The following is a 21,226-nucleotide window of genomic DNA, read 5'->3' on the forward strand; positions in this document are numbered from 1 at the left end:
GAGCCCTCCGGGGGAGGGCGGTCTATAAACCCAATAAATAATAATAAAATAATAATAATAATCTCACTTTAATGAAAGTATCACTATACAATGCTCTTATTAAAAATTAAAGTCTTTTGTCTACATTGTTACTGGCTAATTTCGACCACAATTTTGTCCTGGAGATCATATCGAATGCTGACTTAAGGTCAATGAAGGCAATGTATAAAGATGTATGGCCTTTTCTTAAATATTTAGACATCAAATGGTTCAGTATCATACAATGGTCAAGGCAACTACGACCCTCTCTAAAACCTATTTGTTCGTCTTCCAACATTCCTTCCTGCAACAGCCAATAATTTAATTTCAGTTGTAGATGCCTGGCATATAGTTTGCCAATTATGCTTAGCAGACTGATTGGCTTGTAATTAGATGGGATATCTTTTTCCTCTTTTTAAAAAATAGGTGCAATTATTGCCATATTCCAGTTGTTGGGTGTTATTCCAGATCTCTCTGTAGCTGTAAAAAGTGCTGCAAGAGTAGGTGCCCACCAACTGTTAAAGTTTTTAAAATGTTCTGTTGGTATTAAGTCTGGTCCAGGAGCTTTCCCATTCTTTAATGAGGTAATCAATTTGTTTACCTCGTTTTCAGAGACCGGTTGCCATAATGGTGTTCCGTTCAGTTCACTATCAGCCAGAGACTCCACTTCGGTAGTTGAATACAAATTACGATAGGAGTCTTCCCACAAGGCTGGGGCAATGAGTTCATTAGGGAATCGATTGATATTATTAGTAACATTCGAAGTTAACTTCCAGAATAATGATTGATTCCTGTTTTTAACGCTGGCAGCATACAGTGGCATTTTGTATTTTTTTCTCAGACCAGTGATATCAGCCCTTAATGAGCAGCAGTGGCGTAGGAGGTTAAGAGCTCGTGTATCTAATCTGGAGGAACCCGGTTTGATTCCCAGCTCTGCCACCTGAGCTGTGGAGGCTTATCTGGGGAATTCAGGTTAGCCTGTGCACTCCCACACACGCCAGCTGGGTGACCTTGGACTAGTCACAGCTTCTCGGAGCTCTCTCAGCCCCACCTACCTCCCAGGGTGTTTGTTGTGAGGGGGGAAGGGCAAGGAGATTGTCAGCCCCTTTGAGTCTCCTACAGGAGAAAAAGATATAAATCCAAACTCTTCTTAATTGTACAACTATAGCCAATGCTTCAACAGAAAGACAAAAAAGTAAGGGAGACAGAAAATCCTTTCGGGTCAGTCCCCTTCCCAGTTTTGAAGACCTGGCAAGGAAAGCTGGGCTCCAGCAACCTACCAGATTCCATCAAATCGGAACAGGGACTTATATTTTTCCTCAGACAAAAGCTTCAACGGCAGCTCAGCTTCCACTGTTGTAGTCGTCCGTTCTGGTGCTGAGGAGATCTCCCGTTCCCTTTCATCTCTGACTTGTGTGCCTTTGCGTAGGTACACATAAAACACAACAGCCGAGCTCAAGAAAATTAGGCAGACGAACCTATAGCTGCAGGAAGACAGTGTGGAGAATCAGTTAGCATGCAGTTGTCAACCCTAGTTAATGTTGCCAACCTCCAGGTGGAGTCAGGAGGTCTATCAGGATTATGGCTGATCTTCAGACAATAGAGATCAGTTCACCCGGAGAAAATGGCCATTTGGGGCTCTATGGCTTTGTACCTCAATGACTATCCTCCTCTCCCCAAACCTCCCCAAGCTCTATCTCCAAATCTCCAGGAATTTCCTAACCTAGAGTTGGCAGTATTAACCACACAGCATAAACATCAAAGTCGGTCATTTCACCTGCAATAAGGAAATTTTCTTCTAGGGCTCAAATTGGCACAAAGAGCCATTTCCACAGCTTGTTATAAAGGACTTTGAGCTGTGGCTACGGATGAAGACAATCGATTTGTAAACAATATATTGCAGCAAGAATAAAACAGGAACATTGGGGCATTTAGAAGATTAACAAAATATTGGCTAGGATCACACCTGAAATTTTCACAGACTTTCAATTTGCAAAAGCATGACTTCCTCCCCACCCCCTCATTGTGGCCCAAAACACCCACTGTAGCTCCTGGGGACTAGGGCACCTCTTAGAATAGATGTGGGGTGGTGGAGGTTGGAGCTCTGAAAGGGGGATTGTGAAAATCCCCCAATTGCACAGCTGGACATTTTAGGCAGAATCCAACCTTTTATTCCAGCATAAGCATTCTAGGATTAGGGCCAGCTTCATCAAATGCAAGGTAATAAGAAACAAAACAAACAGTAGGGGCAATGGGCAGTGAACTGCAGGGTTTTCCTTGGACAGCTGTAAAACTCAAACATTAAAAGTGCTCCTCAATTTATCCTCCCACCAACCTTATCAGTTAGGCTGCATCAAGAAAAGGATCAGCCCAAGGAAGGTGCGTATTGGAATGGGAATTTGAAGCTGCGACACTCCGATTCTAGCCTGAGGCTCTAACTGCTACACCACATTAAATTAAGAGCAACATCTGGAATCCAATGTCGAAATAAGGAAAATAACAATAGCAGCAACAATTTATCAGGTTTACTAGTGGGGCCCGGCCATGCGTTGCTGTGGCAATTGTCCTTCTCATCACAGTCTGCAACCCACACAGATGTCCATGCAGGTCCAATGATCTGCAGCATAGCCTTTTGGGGTGGTCAAATGGAATCCCTCTTTCCCTTTTCAATTCACATTGTTATATGGTGGTGTCTTGTTTTTTTAGCATAATGTAACCCTTTCCATTCCACAACGGAACTGTCTAGAGTGCGAATCCCGCTGTCCATGAGGCTGGTTGACACGCACAGTCCTGGCTTGGGTAAGGCAGAACTGGGGCAAGCAGGCTATCCCAGTCAGGCAGCAGAGGCAGGGTGGCGAGGCGCTCAGATCAAGGCCAGCTCCCTGGGTTCTTAAAGGGCCATGTGCAAAAGAAGCGGAGCCAGTAGTGTTGGTTCGCCCCCACTCCATGAATTTTCTTAGAAGAAAAAGGCAAACTCTAGCTCGCTTTTAGTAAAAGAGAGCTGTGGCAAATATGGGTGAGTAAATGAGTAAGTGGTGGTTGGATGTGAGGGAGGGCAGAGTGAGGTGTGTGAGGATGAGCTGGTTGTGTATGAGAGTATGTGTGTTATGTGGTAGCAGTGCGTGAGGCACAGAGAATGAAAGTTACCTGGATGTGAGGGGGGCAGAACCCCACCTGGTGTCTCACACGGCAAAGTGTGTATGTGTTTCACTTCCACTCGTATTACCTAACAGTATTACCTATTTACTGTTTTCACTGCTCATCTCTGCCCATCTGCTAGAACATTCTAAGCCCTCAGGCCACAGACAGACAGGCTGCACGAACATTCTAAGGGTGACAGTTAAACACCAACAGCTTCATGGCCTGGTGCGCCAGGAAAAAGACGTTTTACCTGGCTCAGGTATGGACTTTTGGCAATTTGAAGGTCCCATTACCTGCCAGCAACAGGGAGGAACGTCATGTGAAAATTTGGGGGCGATCTGTCCAGCCGTTTCGGCAGGGAGTGACTAACAAAGTCACTGTTAGCTATTTATATATGTAGATATCGTATTTTTTGACCATCTGGTCCCCAAAGGGGTTTAGAACATTTCGAATAATATATGCCTTTAACTTCTTTCCTTTCCCTCCTATTGATTTCCAGCATCTTAGCCCTGATTAGGTGACTGAAGTTCATTCACTAGGAATATCTTGAGCACAATCCAACTATGTCACCAGCTTATTACTCTTTATTACATCCCCTTTCTCACATGGCTTTTGTTCACACAGATCCAATGGTCCCAGAATAGCTTTGCCCTTTCAGGAGGTCAAAAGATCCCTGTCCCCTTTACAACCTCAGAAAAGTTGGTTGAATCTAACCCTTTATCAGCGATTCTTCTGTGGGCATTACGTAACTAGTATAAGGAAAATGCCACAAAGTGTTTTGCTCAGAGCTGTCTTAAACAAACATGCTATACAGAGGAACCCAACAGTGCTCTACTTCAAATGGCATTCCATTGGCAGGCTTGCCGAGAATCTTGAGATAATGAGAAGTATTAATTCGCTGAACGTAATATTTACACTGCAAACAATTTCCCTGAAATCACTAGACTTCCATTTGCATTATTTGACGTGGGACAGGTGGGGAACATGCCTGAATTTACACTTCGGCATTCATACAAAATGACCAGGAAATAAAATACTTTTGCATTATAAAACTTCAAAACAGTTTCTCGCAATAAACAGAGAAAAAAAGTGGAAGTTTTTTGTTTGTTTGTTGGCAGACTGATTCTGCACGATGGATTAGTGCAGAAACTTGCCGGTGACTAAGGAAGTGTTCCTTTCAACCATCAAAAAATTTGAGCTAATGATCATGAGTTTTGAATGGACAGAAGTCATGTGGAATGGAAGCTATAGTGAGAAGGAAGGAAAGAAGAAGAAGAGGAGCAGGAGTAGAAGGAGGAGTTTGGATTTATATCCCACCTTTCTCTCCTGTAAGGAGACTCAAGGTGGCCTACAAGCTTCTTTCCCTCCCTCCCCCCCACAACAAACACCTTGTGAGGTAGGTGGGGCTGAGAGAGTTCTGAGGAAACTGTGTCTAGCCCAAGGTCGCCCAGCAGGAATGTAGGAGAATGTAAGAAACACATCTGCCACTCAGGTGGAGGAGTGAGGAATCAAACCTGCTGTTAACCACTACAGTAAGTGTTGTGCAGATCCTATCCTATAGATGAGACATTTGGCACGGACAGATATTAAAAATCAATGTTTTTTATTTTACTTGTAACTTGGGCAGTGTTCATTCAGTATAAGGAAAAAATCAGTGCATTAGACTGAAAGATGATTTTAAAAAGCAATCTGTTTTGTAACACAGAGGCCCTTCCCGCACAAGCCCCTTGAAATATTTTGCAAACATTTTCAAAACGTTTTCAAAAAACCCTGGCTCATTCCGCACATGCAGAATAATGCACTTTCAAACTGCTTTCAGTGCTCTTTGAAGCTGTGCAGAATGGCAAAATCCACTTGCAAACAGTTGTGAAAGTGGTTTGAAAACGCATTATTTTGCGTGTGCGGAACAGGCCCCTGTTTGTTAGCATTGCCTCAAAAACACTTCCTGGTTGCCATTTTGTGGTTGTTCAATTTTGTTTTTGCTTCTTCTTAGATCCGATGCTTCAAGGCTTCACAGTCTCGTGCTGCGATTCTCTAGGGGTTGGGTCAACGTAGCTACGTAGACACCAACTGTCTGAAATTTTTTTAAAAAACTGATGTAAATAAAGTGCAAGATGGCTGGTTCGAGCTCAGAAAAGTCCGAGGACTGAACAGCAATGTGGGAAACTTTCTTAAGAGATCCACAAAGCAAGTAAAAATGCTTCCACAAAAGAACCACTTCCAAAAAAACATTTTCAAAAAATAGCTCAAATTGGGCTATAACTCTCTCACAGTGTTTCACACACACAAAAATTCAGGCAGGAAATAAAACATTTTGGGCATGGTGGAAACGCTCTATTTCCTGCCTCAAAACATTTTGTTTGGTTTGTGTGGAAAGAGCCAGAGAGCAGCTTGTGTTACTCAGGAAAGTAATGCTGTTCCCTCTCCTACAAATCAGTCCTTTGAATGCAATCCAGCCACCACTAACCAAATTGCCATAAATTAGAGGGAGTCATTAAACTCAAATCTCTCTTGGAAGTTCAATGCGTAAATTGGGCGGGCTCGTAAAGCCGGCCACTTTCTGGTTTGGGACCTCAAATTGGCCTATAACTCTCTCACAATGTCTCACAAGCAAAGCCTGAAAAGGAGAAAAAGAGTGAGCTGGGAGAGGTGACACATTTTGTGTTGACTCTGATTATTGTGTGAAACGGCCATGAAATCCAACCTGCTGCTCAGCATTTATAAAACATTAAACAGGAAAAAGAAAAGGGGAGCTTGCTGGAAGGAATAGTGCAATATTGCTTAATGCTAGCACAGGCTTTGGAGTGGGCAGTAGAGAGTTAGTAAAGGGGTACACAGGATGCTGCTCTCTGACCTTTCCTTTGTCTACTCCTGCTGCTGTCCTTTAGTTACCCAGAATGCTAGTCTTCGGGATTCCTTCAGTTCATCCTCTCCTTCATCTCCCTTTGTCCACCATGACGGCTGGACATTTATTCTACAATTTCTCTCCATCCAAGCTTAGATAGCAAGCTAGAAGCCTTTAAACTGCCTTTCCTATCCAGTATGCAGCTCTCTACTCCACCATATGAACTTTGGTGGGTGATCCCATGCTGCTCACAGTTCTCTCAGAACTATCTCAGCCGAAACGGAGGCAGGCAATGGAAAATGACCTCCAAAGATCTCTTGTTGTGTTGCCATCGGTCAACGGTGACTTGATGGCACTTTCCCGCACCGCCATAAAGTTCTCTTACAATAAAGAAGAGTTTGAATTTACACCCTCCTTCTTTCCTGTAAGGAGACTCAAAGGGGTTTACAATCTCCTTACCCTCCCCGTCCCACAACAAACACCCTGTGAAGTGAGTGGGGCTGAGAGAGCTCCAAAAAGCTGGGACTAGCCCAAGGTCACCTAACTGGATCTTTCCCCGACGTTTCCTCCTGGCCAGTGGCATATTTGCCTAGGAGACATGGGGTACTCCATGTCCCCGGGTGCTCTCTAGTGGAGGGCGCAAAAATTTCAGGTTCATTTGTGGTTTTTGTCTTTTTAGTGTTTTTCTGTTTTTGGCCTGCAGGGGGCACAGTTTTAGACTAGCAGCACCAAAATTTGAGGAATCTTTTTGGAGACACTCCTGATGATATCACCCAGGTTTGGTGAGGTTTGGTTCAGGGGGTCCAAAGTTATTGACTCTCAAAAGGGATGACCCCATCCCCCATTGTTTCCAATGGGAGCTAATAGGAGATGGGGGCTACATATTTGAGGGTCCATAACTTTGGACCCCCTGAACCAAACTTCACCAAATCTGTGTGGTATCATCAGGAGAGTCTCCTAAATATACCCTGAACTTTTGGTGTTGCTAGCTTAACAATTGCACCCCTGACAGCAGGCATCCTCCAAATTTTCCCAGATTGTCCTTTTAAAACCACTCGCTTTGGCTTAAAAAGAGAATCTGAGGTCCCCAGTTTAAACATTGCAAGTGATGCTGTTTCAGGGTGGAGGAGAGCTCCTCATCTTTTTAATTGCTCCTCATCTTTTTAATTTATATTTGAGTGATTTAGCCCCAATTCTACAAAAAACTAATGGACACCCCCCAAAATTAAATACTAGGGATACCCCGCATCTACTTTTATGCTTGGATGACACTACAATCTTGTCATATACTAGAGTTGGTCTTTTAAGATATCTCGCGAATTTTCCATGACTACTGTCAAAAAAAAACAGTTTGAGTTTATCAATTGATGCCAAATCAAAAAATTCATGAAGTTTTTCTCTCAAAATCTTGGAAACCGCAAAATTGGGTTATTAGTAACAACTTCCAGCTTAAGCACAAGTTATAGGAATTCAAATTATCTTGGTATTGTTTTCCAGCATAAACTTCAATGTAGGGTCCAAACAAAAAAAAAAAGCAAAAGTAATTAAGGAACTGCTAGTTTCCTCAGCTTCCTTTAATTACACAATTACTTTTTTACACCAAAGGTAACTAAATTGTTCCAGCTGCTGTAAGAATATTTTGAAGCAAAATAATTTCATCCCTTCTGTATGGTTACGCAACTTTGGCTACAGGAGTTTGACTCTAATATTGAGAAAAGTACTGGCAGTCCCTCCTTTTACAGGAAAATCTTGGGTGTTCCAAATGTGTCCCAAATAGAGGTGATTCCATATGCAAGAACTGGGTATACACTCTATTGAAGCTAAAGCTTGGATTATGCTTTTTTTAAATTTTGGCTAAAATATTCTTTTAGGAGTAAAACGAAAGTCTCAGTTATTCTCCTATATTTCTAAATCTGACCTAACTTGGAAAAGGCATATCCCTGGTTGTTCCATATCGAGATCCAAAATAGAACTCTAGGATTCTCTTTGGAATTTCTCGAACCTCTTAGCTTGAGGAATATATATTTAAGATTACCGTCCAGCCAAAGACTGATTGATATGGAATTTCCCCAGTCCACTTCACTCCAGTACAACCTGCAGTATGCTCTCCAGACTTTCTCTAAACCTACCCATACCATACATGGGAAAGATAGCCAAAAATACCTCTGTAGTCTTGACCCAGTCCATCTCGTCGTAGAGCATTTATGCTTGCCAGAGTAAATGCCTTTCCTTCCAAAGTTACAATCGGGAGATTCCTCTTAAGGTGTTTTATTTTAGCTGACAGATGATGCCCATGCTCTAGTAAATGCTGTGGATACAATACAGCATATCCTCCTAGAATGTCAGCTTCAACCCTGCACTTACGTAGTCACCATATATAACCCCGATTATCAAAGATAAAACAAATTTGCCTTCGGCTTATGTAAGTGAAGTATTTGACTCAGTGATGCATCTTCTGGAGATAATAACCCGTTAGGGTCGCTACATATCTAGCTGGAAGTAATATTATCCTTCAAAGAGCAGGTACTAAAATGTGTCCCTCGATGTATCAAATCATCTAAATTACATTGATTTAATGTCTGAGGCTCATGAGAAGTTGTTTATATCAGCTTTAATTAACATATGGATATCACAATAGGTCTCCAGAAAGTTTGTGTATAATTTATCCTAACTTAGTGTATTGGATGCCTTGTTGTATTGTTGTTTATGAAACGAACATACTGTATGTAGAATTATTTATGCCTAATAAAGGTTTACTGTACTGTACGGTGGAGGAGAATCCACCCCAAAACAGCATCATTTTCAATGGTGTTTTAACTGGGGACCCCAGAGTCTCCCTTTAAGGTGGATATAAAAGAAGAATCTGGGCTCCCAAGTTTAAACACCATTGAAAATGATGCTGTTTGGGGGTGGATTCCACTGGAGGTGTTTTGTGAGAGATGTTGCTGACATTTGTTTGGCAAGTGTTTTGCTGGAGGTGATTTGTGAAAGATTTACAGGCTTAATACCCACTTGCACTGGCTTGGAGCTGTTTCTCAGGCTAACAACCTACCTCACTGGGTTGGTGTGAGGACAAAATTAGGAAAGAGAGTTGGTGGGGAGAGAGCCATGCATGTATGCTCCCATTGAGAGGCATTTTGTGAGCTGATGCAAAAAATCATTGTTTGGTGGGGGGAGGGTTTGTGTGTTTGGCCCATGGGGGGGAGGCGCCAAACTCAGGTTTTGTCCCTGGGCTCCAGTTTGCCTAGATACACCTCTGCTCCTGACACTGGGATTCAGACGTTGACTGCCTCTGAATGTGGAGGTTCCCTTTAATCCCCATGGCTAGCAGCCACTGATTGACCTATTCTCCACAAATCAATCTCCTTTTACAAGTATTTATGCCTGTGGCCATCCTCTGACGGTGAATTCCACATTTTAACCACAATCTGTGATTGGTCATCTTTGGCACTGGGGCTGGGGGGATTGGCGGACTGCCCACCTTAGTGGCTCCGGCGCTCTGACCTTTTGCTCCTTTGGCAGTCACCTCCCTTTTGAGGTAACCAAAGAGGAAATTTCTTTCATATTCCAATGCCAGAAAAACTGGTTGGATCCAACCCTTTATGAGTACGTGCAAAGACATGTGGGGAATGGATGGCAGGGTCACAAAATACAGTAATCCTTGATTACACACTTGGAGTCAATAGTTGTACATTGTCCCAGATGGCAAGACCACACCCAACCTTTCACACTGCAGCACTGCAAGTCCTTCCTTTCCCCTCCATGATGACAGTGGACAGTCAAGACAACCTTAATCCTACTTGGCCTATGTGACAAGGAAGGGGGCAGTGGTGGGATCCAAAAATTTTAGTAACAGGTTCCCATGGTGGTGGGATTCAAACAGTGGCGTAGCGCCAATGGGCTTGGCAGGGCATGATGGGGGCGTGGCCGGACATTCCAGTGGCGGGGTATTAATAATTTCTCTGTTACTGTAAAAAACTCTTACTGTAAAAAAAAGTTCCTAATTTCCAGCTGGTATCTTTCTGTCCGTAATTTAAACTCATTATAGCAAGTCCTATCGTCACTACGTAGCAGAAACAACTACTTCTCCTCCTAATCTCCGACTGCATGTCAGAATGCACTTAATACTTTCAAATGCTCTCTAATTTTGTTTCTAGAAATCAAAAAGAAGGATACTCTCCTTATTAAACAAGGAACTTTACCATATTTCTAAAACATGTTTTTAAAACAGCCCAACAGGGAGAATTATCCCGTTTTCTACCTTCGCTAACCAGCCACATAGGAAACAACAGGACTTTATGATTTTTGGACCTAATGGAATTTCTAACAGAAAAGCAGACCCAATTAGTAACCCCCTCTCGGCACACACAAATAATTAGTAACCCACTCTCGGGAACTGGTGAGAACCTGCTGGATCCCACCTCTGGAAGGGGGCCCTCATCCAATTTGCATCACATTTCTCCCCCCTCCTCCATTCTGGTGTGAATATCAAAATGTCCACTGAATTGGTGTATATTAAATGTATCTGATGATGTGTATTCTGAGCAATGCCGGAATAAATTTTGTTAGTCTTTCATGAGCCCACTGGATACCTGTTTTACAATTTTCTTAGTTCTCATGACTACAGAGGAACCCGGTCTTGCCTGAGGCGCTGCAGCCCACCTTGGTAAGTAGGAGGAAGTGTCACTGGAATATTGCCCTACCGGCAGTAAACTGTATGGGGCCCATTTTATCAACAACTGTGTAAAAGGCCACTTCCGCCATTTCGTTAGGGAGAGATACTCATTGCCAAAAGGTGAGATCGTGCAGAACTGAATCTGATATACCGCCAAACTCACTTTATCCAGGAATGCATGTCAATATAGGAGAGCTTGACAAGTACCCTCAAAGATCACATAAAAGAAACATTAGTCTACATTCTCGTGCTCTGAGGAAACTTGGCAAACAGGTAAAAGGGTGCCCTGATTCTCTCAATCCTTCCGTGGGTCTACTGGACTGCAGTTCCAAACAAACTTATGTCTTTCTGAGCCCTTTGAGAGCTAGTGTGGAGTAGCGGTTAAGAGCGGCAGACTCTAAGTTGAAGAACAGGGTTCAGTTCCTCACATGAAGTGTCCTGGGCTAGTCTCAGTTCTCCCAGAACTCAACAACAAACCACTTCTGAACATCTCTCGCCTTGAAAACCCTACAGGGTTACCAGAAGTCAGCTTGGACTTGATGACACACACACATATACACAAGTTCGTTGAAGTCAACGGACTTAGAAAGGTGCAATACTGTTTAAGACTGCGCTCTCACTCAGCAATTCTAAGTGCCCAGATGTTTCATCTGCTAAGGAAGAATCCCCCTTAACATCATACTCCCTTCCCGACTCCACTTCTACTCAGCTACCACAGCAGCACAAGCCAACAACTGGCAAAATGAAAAAAAGCTATAAACGCCGTGAGGACCATCTCTACAGAAATCTCAAATAGGCCCCCTCAAAGAGTATTTTCCTTTCCACTTGAAACAAAAGTCCACACCTTGGCAAGAAGCAGAAGACTTTTAGGAGGGAAGGTCGTCCCCATTGCAAAACAATCCCTTCAATGTCAACCCCTAGCATAAATATTGCAAACTCCACTCACCTCTGTAACCTCAAGAGCACACAGAAACAGTCCCCCTGCATTCTTAGAAAACTCCCAGCAGAGCAGAGCAGAGCAAGCAAAGAGTGAATGGATTGTGAACTTCACCCTCTCCATCCCATCCTTGTTTCTAGTGCTGAAATTCCCTTAGCTCCGCCTCCGCCTTCTTGCTGCAGCCAGTGCTCTCTAGACACCTGAAAGCCAGCAGCCTTACCTATCCACAGGTATAACAAATATTTTCCTTTTCCAAGGAGATTAACTTCAAGTACAGGTCTCAAAGCAGATGAGAATATAGTTTAGGGCTAGTCTCTTGAGCGTGTTTAGACCAGGCTGACAAATTTCTTTGCGGTGGCTTGGTAATGCGTTTCTGGATTGTTTGGATTCCCACCCCAACCGAAGTCAAATGGGCATGTACTGGCCTGGCCATTTGATAAAAGCAAAGTATTGTTCGTCCCTAGATTAGTGACGAGGGCTCTTTGCATCCTACTCAAATATCCTTTGGGTAGGCTATTGTAAGGCTAAACACCGCTCAGACAAAGTCCACTTAAAAAGAAGAACCTTATTGATTTGAGTCACCCTAGCTACAGGGTGTTGGAACTGAGGATTCTTGTCCTCAGTTCCAGTACAGTGGAACCTCGGTTTTCGTTGGTAATCCATCCGAAAAGATTACATGAAAACTGAAACAGATGAAAACCGAGGCAAACTTTTCCATAGGAATCAATGTAAATCCAATTCATCTGTTCCAGGCACTCTAAAAAACATACCAAAAACACATTTTTTGTGAATAAACATAGTGTTTAATGCTGAAAACAGTAACAAACAATAACACCAGGACCAGCTTCAATGGACCAATGTCGCACCAGAAAGCTGTCCCAAGAGGTCTGTTTCTGACGCCTCTTTAAGATTTGTCTGAAATGGGGCAAGACATTGTCATTAAACAAGTTGCAGACACGGCCTGCAACGGCTTTGTCCGGGTGATTTTTCTCCACAAATCCCTGCACCTTACTGCATATCAATGAAAACCGAGGCAAATAGATGAAAACCAAGACAAATTTTTCACTGAAAAAATTGATGAAAACCGAAACCGATGAAAACCGAAGGCAATGAAAACCGAGGTTCAACTGTATTTATTCTATTTACAAAAACATACAGCAACCAATCAGCTTTCCTCCTCCCCCCAGTTCCTGGTCTCTCATTGGTGCTGAAGGAGCTACATAGTTTCGCTTTGCTGTAGCTCCCCAGCCCTGTTTCCCGCTCCAACGCAAAAAGGAGGGAACCGGTGATCCTGGGAATTGCAGTCCTGACAGGCTATTGGGTCTCTTCCTCATTTCTTCAGGTGTGTCCCAAAATTATAGGCTTCATCCATAAAGAAATCTAGGGTTGAATCAGTTTCCCCACCCTTGAGAAACCGTGGCCCTGTGCATCCTTTGATGCAAACAAGGTGTTTTATGCAGTCTTCTTGTCCCTATGGAATATGCAAGGAGTTTGATGGTAAAATGGGCTAAAATGTGGGGAGAAGCATACAAATGGAACAATACAGAGGTGTAGCTCCAAGGGGACGGAGGAGCGCGCGAGTATTGCCTGTGAAGTAGATAATGGTGAGCGTTCAAGGCCGGAGTTAGAAGCGTTCAGGGTGGGGCGGAGGATGCACCAGTGCATGGGGTGCTTTCCCCCCTTACGACACCTCTGGAACAATGGGAAAGATTATGGAAAAAAGATCTGAAATTTACAGCTTATTATAACTTGAAAGAAAATTATTATAAGATGAGTTTAATGATGCATTACCTCATTGCTTGATGAAGCCAGATGTGGTCCTCCAGCCTCTAGAGCCAATTCAGTTTGTGGAAACCTGTTCATCATAATTCCAGAGGGGTGGCCGTGTTAGTCTTTTGTAGCAACAAATGCTACATATGAAGGTGATATAGATATGCTGAGATATAAAAACTTACTAACTAAAGTTAAGGGTGAGATAACCCTAAAAGAAAGAGATGAAATAAGAGAATAAATCAACAAGTATGTCCATGGTATACATATGTTCAAATTAAATCAAAATATAATGTAGATAAGAAAATAGGATTTGAGATGGAAGATTCAAAAATATGGAAGTGTCTAAAAGAACAGAAGGCTGGGACCATTGGTAAATTATACCAAGATATTTTGCAAACGGATTTATTTGCTGAACAAGTAAAAACTGTAATGGTCAAATGGGCACAAGATTTACATAGAGAAATACCGCTGGAGACTTGGGAAAATGTTTGGGTTACGAAACAAAAATTTACCAAAGCAATAAGATTAAAAAGAAAACTACCTTAAGATTTTCCACGGTGGTATTTGTACCCAAGTGAAATTGGCAAAATGTATAGTACTTGCTCGGATAAATGTTGGAAATGTGATAGCCAAAAGGTGCAACTTTATGCATTTATGGTGGAATTGTGAAGCCCAAAATATTGGTATAACATTTATTGTTTAATTATAAAGATCTTGTGTATAGAAATACCTTTTTTAAATAGAGTTATTTCTCTTAAATATTATAGAAAAATGGAAAAAAAGACTGAAACACTATTTTTTTATATATGTCAGTCGCTGGGAGAATCAATTTGCAAAAAAATGGAAAAGTTCTACAGTACACCAACAACAGAAGATTGGATGAACCAACTTTTAGGTATACTATGACAAGTTATCTAAACTGAACAAATGCAGTACAATTGATGGATTTATATTGAATTTGGGAACCAGTGATTAATTTCTTAAGGAAAAAATGAAGATTATAAATCATTTTTTGTTATGCCTGCAATGTTGATGAAAGTATTGGACTAACGTAGAATTATATATCAGATAAATGACATCAGAAGAGGAATTGATTCCAAGCGGAAGTCAAATGCACTAAGGGTGGGGTGATGGTTTTATGTAATGTGAATGTAATAAATGTAAGGGAATGTGGGCTAAGGGTATTATGTATGTTTGTATGAATTTATTATAATAAACCATTTAAAAAAACAGTAAGCAAGAGTCTAGCAGCACCTTCAAGATGGACAAGGTTTTATTTTGGCCTAAACTTCCATGGACCATGCTGGGATAAGGTTTTCCTCATTTTTGAGTTGCTATTAGATCCTTGTCCAAAGATCATATTTATTAGATGCTTCTCAGTGTCAGGAAATACACCTGATGATTGAGGGACATTCCAGACCTGGGGTTGTTGCAACAATTTATATTGGCAGAAATGACACCTGTGCGATGGAGATGAACTTTCACTTTGTTGTTCCACGGGCTATATAACCAGGCTGTGATATGTTAATTGATCTTCTATTAAAGAAATGGAAAATAATTATTACTCTATTGGATAGATTAAGCGACCTTGGGGCACCTAAACTCAAATAACTGTTATCTCACGTTATCTGATTAAACGGGAGGGGCAAAAACCTTTGGGATAAAAGGGGACCATAAAAGCTAAACTGACTTTCTAAAACTGAATACTACAGTACTTTCCAATCAACACTACTGATCAAAAATCCAAAATCCATTTATTAAATAAAAAAAATCAAAACCTAACATTCAGATTGGAAAATAAAAATTACAAAGCTACTTGCAAAATGGAAAGGGGGCATTAATGTTACTACTCTTTTCACATTTGTCAATAGAATTAATATCTGATAAAGTGTCCAAGGAGGTGCTATCCTTCAACTTCCTCTGGAAATTGATCAATGTGTTCATCAGTTGTCCTAATTCAAGACCATTTCTTACAGCTACATACAATGTTCACATGCTGTAAACTCATGATGCAGAAAAGGTACCCTCCCGAGTTACTTTAACTATGGTCTGCCTCAGAAAAAGATGTTAGTAGGGTTATATATTCCTCCACCACAGAACTCAATATGTCGGACCTTCTTTGTTGTAGAATGCTCCGCCTGGGCCCTAGTGCCTACCTAGCCTTGCCTCTCCTCCCCCCCCCTGCCCCCGCCAACCTATCTGTTTGAAAGTTTGAAAGTTCAAATACATTTGGACATTGAGTTTAATTATACCACACTGGTACCCAGTGGCATACCAGCAGATTAGAATGCACCTGCTCTTAACCACTACATCATGCTGGCTCTCAAGCCTCTACTACTGATAAGAGTCTGCTGCTCATGTGGAGGAGTGGGGAATCAAACCTTGTTCTCCAGATTAGAGTTCACTGCTGTTGACCACTACACTACACTGGTTTTTGTATTGTGTCTGTCTCATTTCCTTCAATCCACCGATCTACAGGCAAAGTGAGAGTATATTTCATCCTTTTTTTTATTTGTCCTAACTCTGTATTGCTAAGGTCTAGTGATGAACTCAATTTCTGTCTCATTCTTTCTCTGAAGAGATCATAACTTTTTGCTTCATCTGGGATTATACTTCCCCAGGTTCTCCAAAAATCTTAGATCGAAGGTACCTCATGCAGCCTCTATCAATAATTCCAAAGTCCTCTTCAAATAATTTTTAAAACCCTTGTATTGTACTGTCTGTTTGAAATTTAGGAATATTGTTTATCTCTGTTTAGGGACTGTCATGGGGCACCTCTGACATCCCTAGCTCAGACAGCATGTAATATTGTTTGTGAAGTGCGATTTCTGTAATTAAGAAAATCGTAAAAAAATTACATTTGCTATCGAAGACAAGGGTATGCTATTAGGCATTTTGCCAAAAAGCATTCCAAAAATTTCAGAAGAACTGCTTCAAAATATGAAGTAATAGTTACAGCAAAATGGAAGGCGGAAGAATATCCATGCCAAGAAAATTGGAGAACTAAACTAGCTAAATATGCAGTAATGGAAATATGAACACATTTCAGGAATAAGAGACCTGTTAAAGCATTCCAAGATTAATGGAAAACATATTACATATACTACTATTTTAAAAATGGGGAGTTAAAAATGAGGTTGATGAAATGATGTATATATAATTATTAATCCACTTGTTATTTTGAAAAGGGGTTCAAAACATCTAAACATATTATGAATAAATTACAGTACAGTAATATGATATTTTTTAATTTGGGAAATATCTTTAGAAATTCATAATAATAATTAATATTATCAATCTTTATTATCTGTTTAATTATGTTATACATCAATTATCACTGTTTAATATCATTATCAGCTATATCAGATATTGTATAGGGTATTTTATGATTTTAGTGAACTATTATGATAATGGCTGTTGCCTGTCCATTGTTATACTAATCTTTAAAGCTTTTAACAGCTATTATAACCTATTGTTTACTTATTATTAGATTACGGTGTGTAATACTATATGTGCAACTTTCTTTTTCTTAGTTTTTTATACAATTGTAATTGTTGTTTTGATCTTTCCATTTTACAGTTCTATTTATGGTATAAAAATAAAAATACAATATAAATATTACATTTATATTTTTATAAAAATAAAAATGCAACAATAAAAACATTTCAATAGAATCTCTAGTGCTTCTTGCTTTTCCGAATCCAGTCTGAACATTAGGTATTTCTCATTCCAGTCTTTGTTGTGAGATTTTGAGCTTCACTTCACTCTCACAAGAAATTAATGTGAGTAAAGTGATGCTTGCATTAATTGCTTGCATTAAAGTTGGGTGGGAAAAATAAAACACTTCCTGCTTTCTGCACAGCAAGTAGAGAACATTTTGAAAATGACTTAGGGAAAAAGAAATACTATTTAGCATTTCCAAAATAAAACGTTTTGAGGGGAAATAAAACATCTTCTGAACATTTTGAGGAAAAAACAGTGCAGAATTCCAGCAGGAAATGTATTATATTTCAGCACCAAAACATTTTATTTGTGTTGCGCAGAATGTTCCTCTGACATTTCTATTCAAAACTCTAAAAGGTGATTACACACTCTCTTTGTATGACTTTAACTTCTATGGGGATGAGAAATGCTTTGTCTCTATTTAAGCCTTGGTGAATACAATTAAACTTGTGGATAATTAAACTTATAGATAAGATGTTCCTCTTCATTTACACTTTCTTTCCTTCCTGATAAATATTAAGCTTTTTATTGACTTTAGTTATAGCTCGCCCTTCTGGCTGAGAATCAATGCCAATTACACAGTGTAGAGCAATGCAGTCAAATTAGCACGAGAATAACAAACTATGTAATAGGACTAAAATGACAAAAAGTAGAAGAAATGCAAAAAAGTGGCAGACATATCTCATAACCAATGCAAAAAAGAATGGAATATTCAAGTAGAAAGTAGTGCAGAGAGAGTTAACACACACAAGGAATAGTAGAACAGTAAGATAATCAAACAAAAAATAGTGGAATAATAGACAACCGTCTTTCTAAAAATGTCCTCCAGAACATTTTATTTTATTCAGCACTTTGATGTTACATATTGTTACCGCCTAGCCAATTGAATATCCAGGAATACAATTAAGTCGGTTCTATCTAAAGATATTCTGTATAGATCCAGGTAGCTTATTTCACAATGGAGAGATCAAGCTTGAAGCGAAATGGGCATCAAAGAACCGGGATCCCGTCTTCTGTTCTGTTTACCCAAAAGTTTAATCTGGACTTTCACTGATTGTTGAACCTGGATTTAACAACTTTTTTCCTGTTCTATTTAAGGTCTATTCTGGACTTTCCCTGATTTTTGGACCTGGGTTAAAAAGCTTTTTCCTTGACTTGTGATTGTTTCTTTATGTTATATATTGGGCTGTTCTGTTGAATGCACTTATTTGACTCACTAATTATAGCATTTCTCTTTGGTAAAGAACATGATACCAAGATTGAAATCCAATGGGAAATCACCGCTGGGTAGAAGCGCTATTTCCAAAGTGTGCAATCTGCCCCTAAACTCACCAGTGCACACTAGCATAAGCATTATGTGCAATTCCCCCCTCTCCGTGTAATTTCCCCACTTTATGTAAACATTTCTAAATCAGTAAGCATTTCTGTGCCACCTTTCCTGCCCAAATAGGGCCCACAAGGCAGCAAACTGAAAGCGTTAAAGCATTTTAAATGTTTTAACAAGTCAATAAAAACATACAAGGACGTAGGTAAGGGGGGGGGTTCTCGGGTTCAACCCCCCCATTACATGTCTGAAGCTCCACCCCTCTGTGGTTTTTTTACATTTTAGTGTTTTTGGGTTTTTGGCCTGCAGGGGGCGCACTGTTGCAGCACCAAACGTTCAGGAACTGTTTGGGAGACTCTCCTGATGATACCACCCAGTTTTGGTGAGGTTTGGTTCAGGGGGTCCAAAGTTATGGACTCCCAAGGGGGTGCCCCCATCCTCCATTGTTTCCAATGGGAGCTAATAGAAGATGGGGACTTCACTTTTGAGGGTCCATAACTTTGGACACCCGGCTAAACAAGAATAGTGGTATCATGGTCTCTATAAAGATACCCTGAAAGTTTGGTGCTACTAGCTTAACAATTGCACCCCTGACAGCAGGCACCCCCCAAATTTCCCCAGATTCTCCTTTTAAATCCACCTCTTTCGACATGCATTTAAAGGGAGAATCTGAGGTCCCCAGTTAAGAAGAAGGAGGAGGAGGAGGAGGAGGAGGAGTGTGGATTATATCCCCCCTTTCTCTCCTGTAGGAGACTCAAAGGGGCTTACAATCTCCTTGCCCTTCCCCCCTCACAACAAACACCCTGTGAGGTAGGTGAGGCTGAGAGAGTTATGAAAAGCTGTGGCTAGCCCAAGGTCACCCAGCTGGCATGTGTGGCAGTGCACAGGCTAATCTGAATTCCCCAGATAAGCCTCCACAGCTCAAGCGGCAGGCAGGGAATCAAACCTGGTTCCTTCCAGATTGAGTGCTGCTCTGGCTTACTTTGCCACATTGAAAGTGATGCTGTTTCAGGGTGGGTGATAATCCACCCCAAAACAGCATCACTTCCAATGTTGTTTTTAATGGGGACCCCAGATTCTCCCTTTAAGGTGGATTTAAAAGGAGAATTTGGGCTCTCTAGTTTAAACACCATTGAAAGTGATGCTGTTTGGGGGTGGATTCCAGCATCACAGCGGCTGCCCGGGGGTGGGGGGTGGGACTCAGATTTTGCACCAGGCTCCATTTTCCCTCTACGCCTCTGCCCAGAGTGAGGGCAGAAGGAACTGCCGGCTGCTGGATGCCAGCCCAGCTGGTGGGGGCGGGGGAGGGCAGGCCTCGGAGAGCTGCTTTTATAACCTCTAGGCTGGGGCTGGGCTTGGGGAGGTGTGCCCCCCCATAAAAAAATCTATACCTAAGTCCCTGAAAACATATAAGCACATGAATGCAGCAAGGTGACAAGGAGCTTGCTGATGTGGAGGGATAAGTAGTGTAAGATGCACAATGGGAACCAGGGATCACTGCTGACAGCCCCTCCCCGCCCATCAGGGCCAGTGAGGAAGAGAGGGAGGGCGGCCAGAGTTCCCCCACCGACGACGACGACCCTGCAGAAGGGCTCCCTCCTTCTCCGCGCCGGCCGCTTCGCTCACAGGGTCCCCTGGACGCTTCCGCCTTTGCTGACCGCTGCCTTCGCAGGAGACCGCACGTGGATGTTATGGGGGGGATTCCGCTATCTTCCCAAGCCTCTTTGAGCTTGGCAGCCCCTTTGGACAATGTAGCCAAGAGCCTAGGGCGCCACCTTCGCACGAGGCCCCACGTCGAGGTTGTGGCGTGTCCGAGCCTCTATGGGCAGGGGAGCCGCTGGGGATGCTGCTGCCCTCCAGTGGCCAAAGGTGTGATTTACAAGCGCAATCCCGATAGCGTGCTAACGCTCCGGCCGCTGCAGAGGGCCCCAGAGCGTGGTAACGCTCCAGCCGCTGCAGATGGCTTCCTCCGAGAGCGTGGTAACCCTCCAGCAACTGCAGAGGGCTTCCTCCGAGTGCGTGGTAACCCTCCAGCCGCTGCCCAGGGGCTCTCCAAGAGCGTGGTAACGCTCCGGCCGCAGCGGCTCCCCTGCCCAAAGACACGCCACATTATAGCAACTATAACCTGAGAAATGCGGGGGGGGGGGGGGGTGCGCTTGTAATTCACACCTTTGGCCACTGGAGGGCAGCAGCAGCAGCAGCAAACGGGCTGCCAAGCTCAAAGAGGCTTGGGAAGATAGTGGAATCCCCCCCCCCCCCCAATAACATCCACGTGCGGTCTCCTGCGAAGGCGGCGGTCAGCTTGGCGTGGTCCAGGGGAGGGACGGGGGGGGGGGCTCTCCCGACACTGTGGGGTAGATTCTCCTCGGCTGGGGGGGGGGTCCCGGGGGAGCCAGGGCAAGTAGGGGGGAGGCGTTGGAAGCCAATGATAGGATCCCCTCCCTCGTCGCCTCGCGGGTGAGGAGTCCCGAGAGAGCGCTGGTTGGGCCGCCGCCCTTCCGCCTCCTCCTCTTCCTGCCGTTTGATTGGTCCGCGGGGTACCGATATGTCATTTTGGTGCAGATATGTCTAAAAATGCACCCCCTGCAGGCACCAATTACCTGGTGCAAAAAAAATTTTTTTTGGTCATGGTGGGGTGGCCGCCCATGGGGGCGGGGCATGCAACTCAGGTTTTGCCCAGGGCTCCAGTTTGCCTCCTTACGCCCCTGGCTGCTGGCACTACTTTTCATCCACAGAACAACACCCCCCTCCCCCCTTCAATCCACCAAGGCACGTGCAGAAGAGTTTCCT

The 21,226-nt window shown here is 42.6% G+C and overlaps 1 protein-coding gene across 1 annotated transcript in view; it reads right to left on the reverse strand.

The window, feature by feature from the left end:
- Window positions 1–11,748, reverse strand: part of B4GALNT2 (beta-1,4-N-acetyl-galactosaminyltransferase 2) — a 36,652-nt gene extending 24,904 nt beyond the window's left edge. Inside the window, exons 1-2 of the mRNA XM_048517823.1 lie at window positions 11,626–11,748; window positions 1,299–1,502 (exon numbers count right to left, since the gene is read on the reverse strand). The gene's annotated coding sequence lies outside the window, so the exon portion shown is untranslated. The remainder of the gene's footprint in view (window positions 1–1,298; window positions 1,503–11,625) is intronic.
- Window positions 11,749–21,226: the final 9,478 nt, after the last annotated feature.

The sequence above is a fragment of the Sphaerodactylus townsendi genome, linkage group LG15 (assembly GCF_021028975.2).
Source record: "Sphaerodactylus townsendi isolate TG3544 linkage group LG15, MPM_Stown_v2.3, whole genome shotgun sequence".
NCBI classification, from domain to species: domain Eukaryota; kingdom Metazoa; phylum Chordata; class Lepidosauria; order Squamata; family Sphaerodactylidae; genus Sphaerodactylus; species Sphaerodactylus townsendi.